Consider the following 18,088-nt stretch of genomic DNA (forward strand, 5'->3'; position numbering starts at 1 on the left):
CTCGCATATAGGGTCATCGTTACCATCTTTCTAAATTCCATATATATGCGTTAGTATACTGTATTGGTGTTTTTCTTTCTGACTTATTTCACTTTGTATAATAGGCTCCAGTTTCATCCACCTCATTACAACTGATTCAAACGCATTCTTTTTAATGGCTGAGTAATAGTCCATTGTGTATATGTACCACAGCTTTCATATCTATTCATCTGCAGATGGATACCTAGGTTGCTTCCATGTCTTGGCTATTGTAAACAGTGCTGCAGTGAACATTGGGGTACACGTGTCTCTTTCAATTCTGGTTTCCTCAGTGTGTATGCCCAGCAGTAGGATTGCTGGGTCGTTTGGCAGTTCTGTTTCCAGTTTTTTAAGGAATTTCCACACTGTTCTCCATAGTAGCTGTACTAGTTTGCATTCTCACCAACAGTATAAGAGGGTTCCCTTTTCTCCGCACCCTCTCCAGCATTTATTGCTTGTAGGCTTTTGGATAGCAGCCATTCTGACTGGCATGAAATGGTACCTCATTGTGGTTTTGATTTGCATTTCTCTGATAATGATTGATGTTGAGCATCTTTTCATGTGTTTGTTTGCCATCTGTATGTCTTCTTTGGAGAAATGTCTGTTTAGTTCTTTGGCCCATTTTTTGATTGGGTCGTTTATTTTTCTGGAATTGAGCTGCATGAGCTTCTTGTATATTTTTGAGATTAATTCTTTGTCAGTTGCTTCATTTGCTATTATTTTCTCCTGTTCTGAAAGTTGTCTTTTCACCTTGCTTATAGTTTCCTTCATTGTGCAAAAGCTTTTAAGTTTAATAAGGTCCCGTTTGTTTATTTTTGCTTTTATTTCCATTACTCTGGGAGGTGGGTCATAGAGGACCCTGCTGTGATTTATGTCAGAGAGTGTTTTGCCTGTGTTTTCCTCTAGGAGTTTTATAGTTTCTGGTCTTACGTTTAGATCTTTAACCCATTTTGAGTTTTCTGTATGGTGCTAGAAAGTGTTCTAGTTTCATTCTTTTACAAGTGGTTGACCAGTTTTCCCAGCACCACTTGTTAAAGAGATTGTCTTTTCTCCATTGTATATTCTTGCCTCCTTTGTCAAAGATAAGGTGTCCATAGGTGCGTGGATTTATCTCTGGGCTTTCTGTTTTGTTCCATTGATCTAAATTTCTGTCTTTGTGCCAGTACCATACTGTCTTCATGACTGTAGCTTTGTAGTATAGTCTGAAGTCAGGCAGGTTGATTCCTCCAGTTCCATTCTTCTTTCTCAAGATTTCTTTGGCTATTCGAGATTTTTGTATTTCCATTCAAATTGTGAAATTATTTGTTCTAGTTCTCTGAAAAATACCGTTGGTAGCTTGATAGGAATTACATTGAATCTATAGATTGCTTTGGGTCATATACTCGTTTTCACCCTATTGATTCTTCCAATCCAAGAACATGGTATATTTCTCCATCTATTTGTGTCATTTTTGATTTCTTTTATCAGTGTTTTATAGTTTTCTATATATAGGTCTTTTGTTTCTTTAGGTAGATTTATTCCTAAGTATTTTATTCTTTTCTTTGCAATGGTGAAAGGAATTGTTTCCTTAATTTCTCTGTTTTCTCATTGTTAGTGTATAGGAATGCAAGGGATTTCTGTGTGTTAATTATATATCCTGCAACATTACTATATTCATTGATTAGCTCTAGTAATTTTCTGATGGAGTCTTTAGGGTTTTCTATGTAGAGGATCATATCATCTGCAAACAGTGAGAGTTTTACTTCTTCTTTTCCAATCTGGATTCCTTTGATTTCTTTTTCTGCTCTGATTGCTGTGGCTAAAACTTCCAAAACTATGTTGAATAGTAGTGGTGAGAGTGGGCACCCTTGTCTCGTTCCTGACTTTAGGGGAAATGCTTTCAGTTTTTCCCCATTGAGGATAATGTTTGCTGTGTGTTTATCATATGTGGCTTTTATTATGCTGAGATATGTTCCTTCTGTTCCTGCTTTCTGGAGGGTTTTTTTTTTTTAATCATAAATGGATGTTGAATTTTGTCAAAGGCTTTTTCTGCATCTATTGAGATAATCATATGGTTTTTATCTTTCAATTTGTTAATGTGGTGTATCACATTGGTTGATTTGCTAATATTGAAAAATCCTTGCATCCCTGGGATAAAGCCCACTTGGTCATGATGTATGATCTTTTTAATATGTTGTTGGATTCTGTTTGCTAGAATTTTGTTAAGGATTTTTCCATCTGTGTTCATCAGTGATATTGGCCTGTAGTTTTCTTTTATTGTGGCATCTTTGTCTGATTTTGCTATTAGAGTGATAGTGGCCTCATAGAATGAGTTTGGAAGTTTACCTTCCTCTGCAATTTTCTGGAAGAGTTTGAGTAGGATAGGTGTCAGCTCTTCTCTAAATTTTTGGTAGAATTTAGCTGTGAAGCCATCTGGTCCTGGGCTTTTGTTTGCTGGAAGATTTCTGATTAGTTTTGATTTCTGTGCTTGTGATGGGTCTGTTAAGATTTTGTATTTCTTCTTGGTTCAGTTTTGGAAAGTTATGCTTTTCTAAGAATTTGTCCATTTCTTCCAAGTTGTCTATTTTATTGGCATATAGTTGCTGATAGTCTCTTAGGATCCTTTGTATTTCTGTGTTGTCTGTTGTGGTTTCTCCATTTTCATTTCTAATTTGGTTGATTTGATTCTTATCCCTTTTTTTCTTGATGAGTCTGGCTAATGGTTTGTCTATTTTATTTATCTTTTCAAAGAACCAGCTCTTAGCTTTGTTGATTTTTGCTATGGTCTCCTTTGTTTTTCATTTATTCTACCCTAATTTTTATGATTTCTTTCCTTCTACTCACCCTGGGTTCTTCATTTCTTCCTTTTCTAGTTGCTTTAGGTGTTCAGTTCAGTTTAGTCGCTCAGTTGTGTCCAGCTCTTTAGGTGTAGAGTTACATTATTTATTTGATTTTTCTCTTTGTTTCTTGAGGTAAGCTTTTATTGCTATCAACCTTTCCCTTAGCACTGCTTTTACTGAATCCCATAGGTTTTGGGTTGTTGTGTTTTCATTTTCATTTGTTTCTATGCATATTTTGATTTCTTTTTTGATTTCTTCTGTGATTTGTTGGTTATTCAGAAGCGTGTTGTTTAGCCTGCATATGTTTGTATTTTTAATAGTTTTTTTTCCCTGTAATTGACATCTCATCTTACTTCATTGTGATCAGAAAAGATGCTTGGAATTATTTCAGTTTTTTTTCCATTTACCAAGGCTAGATTTATGGCCCAGGATGTGATCTATCCTGCAGAAGGTTCCATGTGCACTTGAGCAAAAGGTGAAATTCATTGTTTTGGGGTGAAATGTCATATAGATATCAGTTAGGTCTAACTGGTCCATTGTATCATTTAAAGCTTGTGTTTCCTTGCCAATTTTCTGTTCAGTTGATCTATCCATAGGTGTGAGTGGGGTATTAAAGTCTCCCACTATTACTGTGTTACTGTTAATTTCCCCTTTCATACTTGTTAGCTTTTGCGTTGCATATTGCAGTGCTCCTATGTTGGGTGCATATATATCTATAATTGTTATATCTTCTTCTTGGGTTGATCCTTTGATCATTATGTATTGTCCTTCTTTGTCTCTTTTCACAGCCTTTATTTCAAAGTCTATTTTATCTGATGTGAGTGTTGCTACTCCTGCTTTCCTTTGGTCTCCATTTGTGTGAAATATGTTTTTCCAGCCCTTCACTTTCAGTCTGTATGTGTCCTTTGAGGTGGGTCTCTTGTAGACACTCCCAGTACTCTTACCTGGAAAATGCCATGGACAGAAGAGCCTGGTAGGCTGCAGTCCATGGGGTTGCTAAGAGTCAGACATGACTGAGTGACTTCACTTTCACTTTTCACTTTCATGCATTGGAGAAGGAAATGGCAACCCACTCCAGTGTTTTGCCTAGAGAATCTCAGTGACGGAGGAGCCTGGTGGGCTGCCGTCTAGGGGGTCGCACAGAGTTGGACATGACTGAAGCGACTTAGCAGCAGCAGCTTGTAGACAGAATATATAGGGGTCTTGTTTTTGTATTCATTCAGTCAGTCTTTGTCTTTTGGTTGGGGCATTCAACCCATTTACATTTAAGGTAATTATTGATAAATATGATCCTGTTGCTATTTACTTTGTTGTTTTGGGTTCGAGCTTATACACCTTGTCTGTGTTTCCTGTCTAGAGAAGATCCTTTAGCATTTGTTTGTTGAAGAGCTGGTTTGGTGGTGCTGAATTCTCTCAGCTTTTGCTTGTCTTTAAAGCTTTTGATTTCTCCTTCATATTTGAATGAGATCATTGCTGGGTACAGTAATCTGGATTGTAGGTTTTTCTCTTTCATCACTTTAAGTATGTCTTGCCATTCCCTTCTGGCCTGAAGAGTTTCCCTTGAAAGATCAGCTGTTATCCTTATGGGAATCCCCTTGTGTGTTATTTGCTGTTTTTCCCTTGCTGCTTTTAGTATTTGTTCTTTGTATTTGATCTTCATTAATTTGATTAATATGTATCTTGGGGTGTTTCGCCTTGGGTTTATCCTGTTTGGCACTTTCTGGGTTTCTTGGACTTGGGTGGCTATTTCCTTCCCCATTTTGGAGAATTTTTCAACTGTTATCGCCTCAAGCATTTTCTCATGGCCCTTCTTTTTTTTTTTTTTAATTTTATAAATTTATTTATTTTAGTTGGGGGCTAATTACTTTACAATATTGTAATAGTTTTTGCCATACATTGACATGAATCAGCCATGGGTTTACATGTGTTCCCCTTCCTGGACCCCCCACCCACCTCCCTCCCCATCCCATCCCTCTGGGTCATCCCATTGCCCCGGCCCTGAGCCCTTGTCTCATGTATCGCACATGGAATGGTGTTCTGTTTCACATATGATAATATACATGTTTCAATGCTATTCTCCCAGAACGTCCCACCCTCACCTTCTCCCTCAGAGTCCATAAAATTGTTCCATGCATCTGTGTCTCTTATTCTGTCTCGCATATAGGGTTATCGTTACCATCTTTCAAATTCCATATATATGCATTAGTATACTGTATTGTTGTTTTTCTTTCTGGCTTACTTCACTCTGTATAATGGGCTCCAGTTTCATCCATCTCAGTAGAACCGATTCAAATGTATTTTTTTTAATGGCTGAGTAATATTCCATTGTCTATATGTACCACAGCTTCCTTATCCATTCGTCTGCTGATGGACATCTAGGTTGCTTCCATGTCCTGGCTATTGTAAACAGTGCTGTGATGAACATTGGGGTACACGCGTCTCTTTCAATTCTGGTTTCCTCGGTGTATATGCCCAGCAGTGGGATTGCTGGGTCATATGGCAGTTCTATTCCCAGTTTTTTAAGGAATCTCCACACTGTTCTCCATAGTGGCTGTACTAGTTTGCATTCCCACCAACAGTGTAAGAGGGTTCCCTTTTTTCCACACCCTCTCCAGCATTTATTGCTTGTAGACTTTTGGATAGCAGCCATTCTGACTGGTGTGAAATGATACCTCATTGTGGTTTTGATTTGCATTTCTCTAATAATGAGTGATGTTGAGCATCTTTTCATGTGTTTGTTAGCCATCTGTATGTCTTCTTTGGAGAAATGTCTGTTTAGTTCTTTCTCATGGCCCTTCTTTTTGTTGTCTTCTTCTGGGACTCCTATGATTCAAATGTTGGGGCATTTGACATTGTCCCAGAGGTCTTTGAGGTTGTCCTCATTTCTTTTAATTCTTTTTTCTTTTTTCCTCTCTGCTTCATTTATTTCCACCATTCTATCTTCCACCTCACTTATCCTATCTTCTCTCTGTTATTGTACTGTTGGTTCCCTCCAGAGTGTTTTTGATCTCAGTTATTGCATTATTCATTATTGTTTGACTCTTTTTTATTTCTTCTAGGTCCTTGTTAAACATTTCTTGCATCTTCTCTATCTTTGTCTCCAGACTTGTTATCTGTAACTTCATTTTGTTTTGAAGATCTTGGATCACTTTTACTATCATTATTCTGAATTGTTTTTCAGGTAGACTCTCTATCTCCTCCTCTTTTGTTTGGTTTGGTGGGTATTTATCAAGTTCCTTTTCCTGCTGAATATTTCTCTGCCTTTTCATCTTGTTTAGATTGCTGTGTTTGGGGTGGCCTTTCTGTATGCTGGAAGTTTGTGGTTCCTCTTTATTGTGGAGGTTCCTCCCTGTGGGTGGGGTTGGATGAGTGGCTTGTCAAGGTTTCCTGGTTAGGGAAGCTTGCGTCAGTGTTCTGGTGGGTAGAGCTGGATCTCTTCTCTCTGGAGTGCAATGAAGTGTCCGGTAGTGAGTTTTGAGGTATCTATGGGTTTGGTGTGACTTTTGGCCACCTGCATTTTAATGCTTAGGGTTATATTCCTGCGTTGTGGGAGAATTAGCTTGGTATGTCTTGCTCTGAAACTTTTTGGCTCTTGGATGGAACTTGGTTTCAGTGTAGGTATGGAGGCTTGTGGATGAGCTCTTGTCGATTAATGTTCCCTGGAGTCATATGAGTTTTCTGGTGTTCTGAAGTTTTGGACTTAAGCCTCCTGCTTCTAGCTTTCAGTCTTATTCTTACAGTAGCCTCAAGACTTCTCCATCCATACTGCACCGATGATAAAACAACTAGGTTAATGGAGAAAAGATTCTCCACAGTGAGGGACACCCAGAGAGGTTCATAGAGTTACATGGAGAAGAGAATAGGGAGGAGGAAGGTAGAGGTGACCAGGAGGAGAAGAGGGGAAATCAAAAGGGGCGAGAGCAGTCTAGCTAGTAATCAATTCCCTATGTGCTCTCCACAGTCTGGAACACTCAGAGAGGTTCACAGAGTTACATGGAGAAGAGAAGAGAAGAGAGGGAGATAGAGGTGACCAGGAGGAGAAGAGAGGGAGTCAAAAGGAGAGAGACGGATCTAGCCAGTAATCAATTCCCTAAGTGTTCTCCACAGCCCGGAATACCCAAAGAGATTCACAGAGTTGGGTAGAGTAGAGAAGGGGGAAGGAGGAGATAGAGGTGACCTGGAGGAGGAAAAGGAGAGTCAAAAGGGGGAGAGGGCACCGAAGCCAGTAATCACACTCCTAAGTAAAAATGGGTACTGAAAATTGGATTCTTAAAGGTACAAAATTGATAACAAATACTAAAAAGAAAAGATTAAAAATCTAGAGTAGAGGTTAGACTCTCAAAACTACAATATTAAAAAAACAAAACAAAATCACAAAAATTATAAAAAATATATATGAAATTTGCTTTAAAAATAGGGTCTTTTCTTTTTCAAGGTAATAGTAGGTTATAAAAATGAATTGTGAAAAATTAAAGAGTAATAACAAACTTAAAAATAAAAACATTAAAAATTTTTTTAAAAATGATAAAAGTAAAATATATCTAGGAATTTCTCTGGAGCTCTTGAGGGCAGTGTGGGGTCAGTTCAGTTTCAGGTAGTTCCTTGTTCCCACCTTATACTTCTTCTCAAGGTCTATAGGCCCCTTCCAACGTAGTTGGTGCTAACTACAGGATTTTAATCTGTTGAACCTGTCAGATCCAAAGTGATTCCCTCTTTGTGTATTTTGGCTTCCTCTGTTTGCAAGTCTCTTCAGTGTCTAATTTCCGCCCTAACACAAGGGAGCAAAGGTGGTCACTTATTTAGGCTCACTTGTTCAGTTGTGCTGCAGGGAGGGAGGAACACTGCAAACGAATATTACTGGTGTGTATGTGGAGTGCTTGCAGTGCCTGGGCCACACTGGGTTTGCTCCTGCTCACAGCATTTGTGCTTTCCCGGCCTACACTGCTCAGGCTCCAGGTTGTTCTGCAGGGGAACTGTCTAAAGTGGGTCCTGGGTTGCATGCACTTCCCAGGTCAAAGCCGCTCAGGTTCAGGTTCTTGGGTACTCCACAAAGGCACAGACTTGGTTGGGCTTGAGTTTTGTGCCCTTCCCAGATCCGAGCAGCTCAAGCGACCAGGTGCTTGGCAAGTGCACTCTCCCCAGGTGGGTGGCGAGTGTTAACCACCTCCCTGGTCCCAGCTGCTCGGTTTCCTGGGTGTGCAGCGAGAGCACTGTCTCAGTTGTGCCGTATGTCTCCTCTGGGGAGCTGATCTCTGACTGTGGACCTTCTGGTGGATGTCAACCGTCCAGGATCCCAGGAGGACTTGGTTAGCAACTGGGAGCCTGCTTGCAGTTTGGTAGAGGATGCTGTCTCTGGGGCCGAGATTGCCCCTCACCCTCCGACTCTGGCTGTTGCCCGCCTGCCTCTCTGCCTCCTGTGGGGGATGGGCTGGTCCACAGCTGCCTAGCTCTCCTCTGGTATTCGCTCAGTCCTTTGTTCTGTGAGCGGGCCCAGCAGTGCCTTAGGTTAGAGCTTTCCCGGGAAAGTTCTCTCTCTCTTTCTCTTCTTTTTTTTTTTTAACTCTCTCTCTGACTATCCCACAGTTCGGGTTGCTGTCTCATGTTAGCTCCCTCAGATTGTCCTCAGGGCATTCAGGCCTAGTCCTTACCCTAAGCAATGCACCCTATGCCTCTCTGTTCAACCTCCGCTTGCTGGTGCCGGACTTGAGCGTCTGGGCTACTTCTCTGCTGGGAGTTGTGGTTAGGTGTGTCATCTGTGGGTTTTTGTTGTTTTTCCTCCTGGTTGTGTTGCCCTCTGAGATTCCAAAACTCCCCACAGACCTGCCGGTGAGAGGGTTTCCTGGTGTTTAGAAACCTCCTCCTTCACAACTCCCTCCCTGGGATGGATCTCCATCCCTAACTCTTTTGTCTCTCTTTTTATCTTTTCTATTTTGTCCTACCTCCTTTCAAAGACAATGGGCTGCCTTTCTGGGTGCATGGTGTCTGCCAACATTCAGAAGTTGTTTTGTGGAACTTGCTCAGCGTTCAAATGATCTTTCGGTGAATTTGTGGGGGAGAACGTGGTCTGTCCATCCTATTCCTCCACACTCTTAGCTTGAACTTCAAATGCTTTCTTTTATACTTGGAAAAACTGATTAATCCTCATTCATTGTTTAAAAAGCCAGAACTAAGAAGGAAAATTTTTCTGTGCTGATTCTAGTTGAAGGCAGTTTCACTTCATGTCAAATATAGATTATTTAAAAGTCCAAATAGTGACTTACTGTGTGGAGAATGTTGATTCTCACCAAAAAAGATAGCCCATGTCCAAGGGCAAGGAGAAACCCCAGAAAGATGGTAGGAGGGGTGAAATTGCATTTAGAATCAAACCCTAGACCCACCAGAGATGCTCAGAGGGCTCAAACAAAACCTTGTGGGCACCAGGACCCACAGAACCCACAGAGACTGAGCCAGACCTGCCTTTGAATGTCTCCTGTAGAGGTACGGGTCAGCAGTGGCCTGCCACAGGGGCAGGGGCTCTGGGTGCAGCAGACCTGGGTATGGCATAAGCCCTCGTGGAGAAGGTTGCAATTAACCCCATCAGAGAGCCACCAGAACTTGCACAGGACTGGGGAAACAGACTCTTGGAGGGCACAAACAAAATCTTGTGCACACCAGGACCCAGGAGAAAGGAGCAGACCCTACAAGAGACTGATCCAGACTTACCTGTGAGTGTCCAGGAGTCTCCAGCAGAGACGTGGGTTGGCGGTGGCCTGCTGCAGGGTTGGGGGCACTGAGTGCAGCAGTGAGTGCACAGGGCCTTTTGAAGGAGGTGACCATTATCTTCATTACCTCCACCTAGTTTGGTCTCAGGTCAAAGAACAGGCAGGGAACACAGCCCTGCCCATCAACAGAAAATTGTGTTAAAGATTTACTGAGCATGGCCCCGCCCATCAGAACAAGACCTAGTCCCTCCCCACCCTCCCTCCCAGTCAGTCTTTCCCATCAGGAGGCTTCCTTAAGCCTCTTATCCTTATCCATCAGAGGATAGAAAATGAAAACCACCATCACAGAAAACTAATCAAACTGATCACATGGACCACAGCCTTCTCTAACTCAGTGAACCTATGAGCCATGCCGTGTAGGGCCACCCACGATGGACGGATCATAATGGAGAGTAATGAAAAAACGTGGTCCACTGGAGAAGGCAGTGGCAAACCACTTCAGTATTCTTGCCTTGAGAACCCCATGAATAGTATGAAAAGGCAAAAAGATAATGACACTGAAAGATGAACTCCTCAGGTCAATAGGTGCCCAATATGCTACTGGAGAAGAGTGGAGAAATAACTCCAGAAAGAATGAAGAGACAGAGGCAAAGCAAAAACAGCACCTAGTTGTGGATGTGACTGGTGATAGAAGTAAGGTCCGATGCTGTAAAGAACAATACTGCATAGGAACCTGAAATGCTAGGTCCATGAATCAAGGTAAATTGGAAGTGGTCAAACAGGAGATAGCAAGAGCGAACATTGACATCTTAGGATCAGTGAACTAAAACAGACTGGAGTGGGTGAATTTAACTCAGATGACCATTATATCTACCATAAATGGAGAGGGAAGTCTGGTGTGGTGCAGTCCATGGGGTCGCAAAGAGTCGGACATGACTGAGTGACTGAAGTGAACTGAATTGGTCCTTGAGTGGGTGAAACTCTTTTCAAGCTTGGAGGCATGCACATATTCCAGTGTGCTGCTCTGCACAGAGTATGTGATTGTGACTGTTTGTGCGTTGTCTGTTGACAGAAGACATTACTCTGTCTGCTGTGGGCACTTAGGGGCCTGATGCTGACCAGGGGCGAATGCAGACTTGAGCTGGCTCAGCTGCCCTTGGTAGGGGTGTCCTTGGGGTCCCTCTCTCTGACGCCGCACCCCACTGCCCCACCTCCAGGAGTGATGTTACAGTCCTACACCTGCAGGTACGGCAGCCTCATGCCTTCTTTCAATAGAAGAAGTGAAATTTGTGACAGGCAAGGGGATCAAAAGTGTTTTTTTATTCTATTCATCCTTAAAAAGGCGTTGCTTTTCAAGGTTTTGCAGTAGACAGTTGAGCTTACCTAGTTGTAATGCAGTTTTGCTTCAGTATGATAAAGGGGAAGGTCAAAAAGAGAATAGAATGACTGTATTGTCTGGTTGTTTGAGTCTTCCATCAAGTCAGGCTGGAAAATACCTGGTGTTTTTGTTTTTGCCTATATGCTTGTGAAATGCTGAATCAGATGGGTGGATGTCACCAGTATTTGGTCCAAATACTCTGTGTCAGGCAGTGTTCTCAGTGGTTAGGTGTATTGACTCACTAAATCCTCAAAAAAACCTCAAGAGGTAAATACTAGTATTGTCTTCATTTTATAGATGAGGAAACTGAGGCTGAAAGGGCACTTGCAGTAGATGACAAAGTGAAGTGACAGGTTTTAACACAAGTGCCTGCCTTCTGAGCTGGTACCCTTGGCTCTAGGCTATGCTGTAGCTTAATGTGTGTGTTACAGGGACTTCAGCTTCCAGCCAAGGTGGAATTACAGTTCTTTGCACCTCAAAGAAAATACTAGACAATATGTATGGGTAATCAGCGTTTAAAGAGGACCAAGACCTGAGAGGAGAAACACACGAGGGAGCCCTGTGGTGGTCCCTTAACTGCATGTGGGATTTCCCAGCCATGATGCAGGGAAAGGGGACAGGTGGGCCAAAGCAGGATCCATGATTGAGGGGATGGAGCTGATGGTGGAGACCAAAGCCTGAATGTAGTCTTGTCCTCAGAGTTGGTGAAGTTCATGTGATCCTGTTCCTTCCAGAAAACATGAGAGATCAAAACAGTTCCAACAGCACACCTGCTAGTAAACAATGCAATGAATACTGTGGTCCTTCAACACCCTAAATTTTTGCTTTTTATATGATAAACTTGTTCATCTGAGTCTTTTTTTTCTATACATATTTTTACCATCTTCAGTTAGAGCACATCCTAGACGATTCCATTTTAGGTGGTATAAGACTACACAGAAGAACTATACAAGGAAGATCTTAACCACCCAGATAACCACAATAGTGTGATCACTCACCTAGAGCCAGACATCCTGGAGTGTGAAGTCAAGTGGACCTTACGAACAAAGTTAGTGAGGGTGGTGGAATTCCAGCTGAGCTATTTCAAGTCCTAAAAGATGATGCTGTGAAAGTGCTGCACTCAGTATGCCAGCAAATTTGGAAAACTCAGCAGTGGCCCCAGGACTGGAAATTCAGTTTTCATTCCAATCCCAAAGAAAGGCAATGCCAAATAACGTTAAGACTACTGCACAGTTGTACTCATTTCACATGCTAGCAGAGTAATGCTCAAAATTCTCCAAGCCAGCCTTTCACAGTACATGAACTGAGAACTTCCAGATGTTCAAGCTGGTTTTAGAAAAGGCAGAGGAACCAGAGATCAAACTGCCAACATCCATTACATCATAGGAAAAAGCAAGAGGATTCCAGAAAAACCTCTATCTCTGCTTCAGTGCCTATGCTAAAGCTTTTGACGGTGTGTGTGTGTGTTAGTCGCTCAGTCATGTCCTACTCTTTGCGACCCCATGGACTGTACCCCACCAGGCTCCTTTGTCCATAGGATTCTACAAGCAAGAATACTGGACTGGGTTGCCATTTCCTTCTCCACTTTGACTGTGTGGATCACAATACACTGTGGAAAATTCTGAAAGAGATGGGAATACCAGACCACCTGACCTGCCTCCTGAGAAATCTATATGCAGGTCAAGAAGCAACAGTTAGAACCAGACATGGAACAGCAGACTGGTTCCAAATTGGGAAAGGAGTACTTCAAGGCTGTATATTGTCACCCTGCTTATTTAACTTATATGCAGAGTACATCATGAGAAATGCCAGGCTGGATGAAGCACAAGCTGGAATCAAGATTGCCATGAGAAATGTCAATAACTTCAGATATGCAAATGACAGCACCCTTATAGCAGAAAGTGAAGAGGAATTAAAGAGCCTCTTGATGAAAGTGAAAGAGGAGAGTGACAAAGCTGTCTTAAAACTCATTCAAAAAACTAACATCATGGCATCTGGTCCTGTCACTTCTTGACAAATAGATGAGGAAACAGTGGAAACAGTGAGAGACTTTATTTTCTTGGGCTCCAAAATCACTGCAGATGGTGATTGCAGCCATGAAATTAAAAGACGCTTGCTCCTTGGAAGAAAAGCTATGCCAAAACTAGACAACATATTAAAAAGCAGAGACATTACTTTGCCTACAAAGGTCTGTATAGTCAAAGCTATGGGTTTTCCAGTAGTCATGCATGGATGTGAGAGTTGGACCATAAGGAAAGCTGAGTCCCGAAGAACTGATGTCTTTGAACTGTGTTATTGGAGAAGACTCTTGAGAGTCCCTTGGACTGCAAGGAGATCAAGCCAGTCAATCCTAAAGGAAATCAGTCCTGAATATTCATTGGAAGGACTGATGCTGAAGCTGAAGCTCTAATCCTTTGACCACCTGATGCAAAGAGCTGATTCATTGGAAAAGACCCTGATGCTGGGAAAGACTGAAGGCAGGAGGAGAAGGGGATGACAGGATGAGATGGTTGGATGTCATCACGGACTCAATGAACCTGAGTTTGAGCAGGCTGCAGGAGTTGGTGATGGAGAGGGAGGCCTGGCGTGCTGCAGTCCATGGGGTCGCAAAGAGTCCGACATAACTGAGTTGAATGAACTGAACTGACTAGTGTTTTCTCAACTTTGAAAATGTTCTTCCCTGTAATAGGTCCACCCAGACTAACTTACAGGGACCAATTCTTTTGTTGTTTCAAAGCTTGAGTAAACTGTAACTGAGCAGTTTTGGGGCTCCTGGACACCTGGGTTTTTTTGACTACCAGCTCTAGTTTGCTAACCCTCAACTTAGATTTTGAGAAAAGTTTAACATAGTTGTGTTGTCATTTTCTCCTGGAGATTGATTTAACCTAGTTTGGTAAATTCTGTTATTTTCGGGGAGGTTTATGGGATAGACATACAGATGCTACTGGCCTGAGTTTTTTGTTTTTTTAGGATTCAGTAAATTTGAAGAGTGAGTGTTACTCTCACGAAAGAACAAATAAAAAGTAGTCACTGCTTTCAGTCTTTATGAATGGGGAAAAGAACAGCAGCCCCAGAGCAGACCTGAGAACTGTCCACGTGAGAAGAGCCAGCCTGTGGGGAGTTCCAGGAAGAGCAGTCTGGCCGCTGTCAGTGGCCTATGAGCCCTGAGTGATGTGTGTGCTGAGTTAAGTGTTTGACTTGGAATTTGGGGAAGTACAAGGACATCTGAATATTGGGGTGATTTCCTAAAGGTAGACACCATTGGTACAGAGGCAGTGCCCTGTGTGGTTGTCCAGTGAGTTCCAGGGCCCTAGTGGTCCACAGGCAGCAGGTGAGAAGAGTCTTGGCAGGAGATTCCTGCAGGTTGGCGCAGTCCATGCTAGGTGGTAGGCTTTTCCTAAGGTTGTACACAAGTCTATGTGAATCATGACTGTATTTATTCCTTGTAGGCAGTCAAAAACCACCAGAGGGCTCTTTTTTCTTCATCACTGCTGATTCTACTCATTGTTAGAATGCTTCTTGGTCTGTCATGATTATATTCACTCTTCAATCTTCTCAGCTTCTAGAATATTCCTGAGTGGACTATTTATTAATGAGAATTTGAAAAGCTAGTTGGAAGCAAGAGAAAATGGTTTGAAATACATTTAAGTGAGGAAAAATTCTGCAAAACTGTTCATACAAATCGTGCTGTAAATGTTTAAAATATTAGCAGTTAAATGATGTTTTAATTTAGAAGTGCTCTGGGGATGCCAATTTAAAATTACGGCCCTAATATATACATACATATATAGTGTAAAAAGAAGGAGTGTGACTCTTAAAAATGGAATTTTGTGTGTTTGATAGAGATTTGACAATTTATCAGGTAGGAGTCCCCTGCTTTATGTTTCATATACATGAAACAAATTATAAAAATGATAAATCACATTTCTTTACAAAAAAGTGACTTATTTTCTTTAAATTTTGAGCCTTTGTTCATCTTAAAATAATTCAATTGCAAAAATATTCATAAGAAACTTTGTCAAGTGCACATTTGTTGTGTTAGTTCTCAAGTGAGCTCAATTTTCTGGACAGGAGAATTATTGCTTCTTAAAGTTTATTCTGTTGATGATGATGTTGACCAGAGAGAATTCTTTAGCTCTCTGATGCCTCTATATATTCTCAACATCAGAAAGTAGCCTGTGTTGCACTCCTTTTGTAACTGGGACTTAACTGTTAGGATTATTGTTGAGAACCTTGGGAAAGGAAAAGAAAACTTGAGTAACAAAAGATGTAACTGATTTCATGCAGTAAAACTTACTTTTGTTAAAGTAATGTCCTTCTGAACTAAACTTTCAGTTTATTGTTTATTTTCAAATTATAATAATCTTGATTGTCTGGTTTCTCTGCCCACAGTCCATTAAGAGAATTAGAAAGAGCACATGACCTAGCAAGTGGGCAGGGACACAGACAACAGCAAGAAGTATCCTCAGATACCTCAGAAGACCTGGAAGACTGTGAAGACATCTCTATGTTGGTGGCAATGTGTGGGCGTGTGGTCTTGATAATATCTAGAAGAGAATAAAGCAAAGAGTCTCTCAGGAGGGAAGAGCGTTCATGAACTTCCTAGTAGTTCCAACCCTGTTTCTGTGGAATCTTTCCTCATCTCTGGAATGAGGATTCTGCCCTTCCCAGCAGACAAACTCGAGAAGAGCTTGTCTTTAGGTATTGTGGTTACTTAATTGTAGCGATGCCCTTCTCAAGGAGATGGTCTTTAGGTTCAGTGTGACTCCAAGGACAATACTAGGATCCGAGCCAGGGCTCTGGGTGCAGGAACTGGGGAGATTTAAAGTAAAGGTTGGACCACCAGCTCGTCACCTCTCTGTCTGGGTGCTCCCATTGCAATAGTTGGATGGTAATCTCCAGGAAAACCTAAAGAAAAAAAAAAAAGGAAAACAAGCCTTAACAAATACATCGTGACATTGGTCAAGTTTAAGAGCTTTTAGTGTTGAGACTTTGAAATAAGAGGCCCTGTGAGGTGCAGGGCTGCCAGCAGATGAGCGAGAGTACGTGCACACCTGCACCTGTGCAGGCACAGCTCCTTCAGGGGCTGGAATCCCTGACCAGAGGTTGGTTGTCTTGTTTTGTGAGACTTTCATCCAGCAGGATAATTACCTCCTCTTACCATTTGAGAGCCATCCCTGCCTCTCAGGAAATGGGCACGCACATAATGAAAAAATACCAGAAAGTGACTGGTGGTGGTTGTTGATAGTAACCATTGTGGTGAAAAGTGTGTGTTAGTCGCTTAGTTGTGTCCTGCTCTTTGCAACCCCATGGGCTGTAGCCTGTGTCTGTCCATGGAATTTTTCAGGCAAGATTATCGAGAGTGAGTATCCATTCTCTTCTCCAAAGGATCTTCTGGACCCAGGGATCAAACCCAGGTCTCATGCATTGCAGGCAGATTCCTTACCATCTGAGCCACCAGGGGAGCCCCCCAGTGTGGTAGTTAACATTTTCTTAAATTAGCTGATCATTTTGGAAGTTATTGAGTGTTCACATATGTCAGTTAATGATTTTTTTAGCAAAGGGAAACTTGACTGTGAAACCGGCCTGAGAACCAGTAGCATTTCAAGGAAACAGTGGCTCTTCTTCAGTAAGATTGATTCAGGGAGTGATTGCCAGAAAGTGGGACATTTGAGAAGCCTGCATGCTGGTATGTCAAGTGGTTCAAGGATTTAAATCTTGATAACTCTTAATTAACAGTGAGGTAGTATTCTCCTTGAAAAGATTCGTGTTTGTAGGACTCACATGTCACTGTGGCTTTTTGTTTCTGTTTGTATCCTGTTCCAGCCACTGATTCCTTTGTCTTCCAGTCGTCTCTCCCTTCCCTGAGTTCCTGCTCCACCTCCTGAGTTTCCTCCGAGGCAGTGCCCTTCCTTTGTGCATGTGTGTCCTCTCCTCACAGAAGTTAGTCTCAGGGAAGCCCTGCCTGTGCCATGCACACAGTAGGTGCTCACAGTAGGTAGCCCTGCCTCACAGGGCTCTGAGCTTCTAAAAATGACAATTGTCTGCATTCCAGAAGCCTTAGTCATCATAGAGATGGGGCACTGAGTGGACTGAGGCTGCCAACAGGGAAGAGAATTTAGTCAAGGGCATAGATAAGAGTCTCACGTTTTCTGTGTCTCTGGTTATTGGTCCAGTGAGTGGATGTTTGCTCTGGTGTAGCTAGGCTTCCATGTGGCACACCCGGGGCCCAACTGCTATAGGCCTTGTAGCCACACCTGCTTGTCTGCTCCCTCCCTGCTGTTGTGAGGGGATCCCCTGAGGTGGGGCTAATCATGCCGGAGGGCGTGGGGACAGGAGGGTCTGGGGACCAGGACACATGGGCACCAAGACCAGAGGGACCCCATGAGCCGCTTCACTGGCAGAGTCGTGAGCTCATCTTGTTCAGGGGATTTCTCCTGCCGGAACTTTCCCCAAAGAACAAAGTGAAATCTTGGCTTTCGGCCTGCTTCAGGAACTTTGTATAGGATTTGCTGTTGTTACTATGAAGGTGCCAGTTATCCTGGCCATGTCAGAGCATCTGGGGCTCTGGCATAGTGGCACTTTTTTTGGGCTAATATGTTTCCTTCTGAATTAAAACGTCTCTGGCTGATGCTGTAGGGGAGGAAAAGTGATTTTCCCTCTACCCTTCTGAGTTCTTAACTGAGACTCCCATGATAAAGACAGATTAACAAGAGAAAAACATAAGTTTATTAACACCCATATCTCAAGTACAAATAGGGGATACCCAGGGGGAAATGAGTGACTCCTGAGATGACTTAGAATTCACACATGAAAACCACCCTAACAAGCAAAGGGGAGGTGGGAGATGACTCTTAGGGGAGAGGAAGAAATTTTAGGTGAGGGGCTTTGGAGGATGGGTAGAGCATGGCAGTTTGTGACAGAGTCTTGTATGTGGGGCCACTTCTAGGCTCCTCTCCTATAACGAGGATCAGTCTTCCTGATGGTGAAGCTGCTGGGGAAGAGACTTGTGACACCAAGTTCCTGTGGAGACTCTGTGTTCTGGCAGATGAGGGGATTCAGGCGGAGCTGCCTCTGCACCTGCTGCCCTTCAGGTGCCTCCAGCTCAAGACAGACAGTGCACCAAAGCGGTACCTGGGCCGGCATGTCCTGAATTCCTGCAGTCTTGTGTG

General features: G+C 42.5%; 1 protein-coding gene and 1 long non-coding RNA gene across 10 annotated transcripts in view; one reads left to right on the top strand and one right to left on the bottom strand.

Moving 5' to 3' along the window:
• Window positions 1–18,088, top strand: part of DIP2C (DIP2 acetate--CoA ligase C (putative)) — a 302,006-nt gene that overhangs the window by 96,495 nt on the left and 187,423 nt on the right. The gene's annotated exons all lie outside the window — the stretch shown is intronic.
• LOC145533416 (uncharacterized) lies at window positions 15,246–16,930 on the bottom strand. Its single transcript, XR_014074053.1, has 3 exons — window positions 16,701–16,930; window positions 15,771–15,824; window positions 15,246–15,463 (listed from the first exon to the last, which is right to left on the bottom strand). It is a non-coding gene; the product is annotated as an uncharacterized LOC145533416 (long non-coding RNA).

Source organism: Giraffa tippelskirchi, chromosome 13 (assembly GCF_054371585.1).
Source record: "Giraffa tippelskirchi isolate mGirTip1 chromosome 13, T2T-mGirTip1v1.2.pri, whole genome shotgun sequence".
Lineage (NCBI taxonomy): Eukaryota > Metazoa > Chordata > Mammalia > Artiodactyla > Giraffidae > Giraffa > Giraffa tippelskirchi.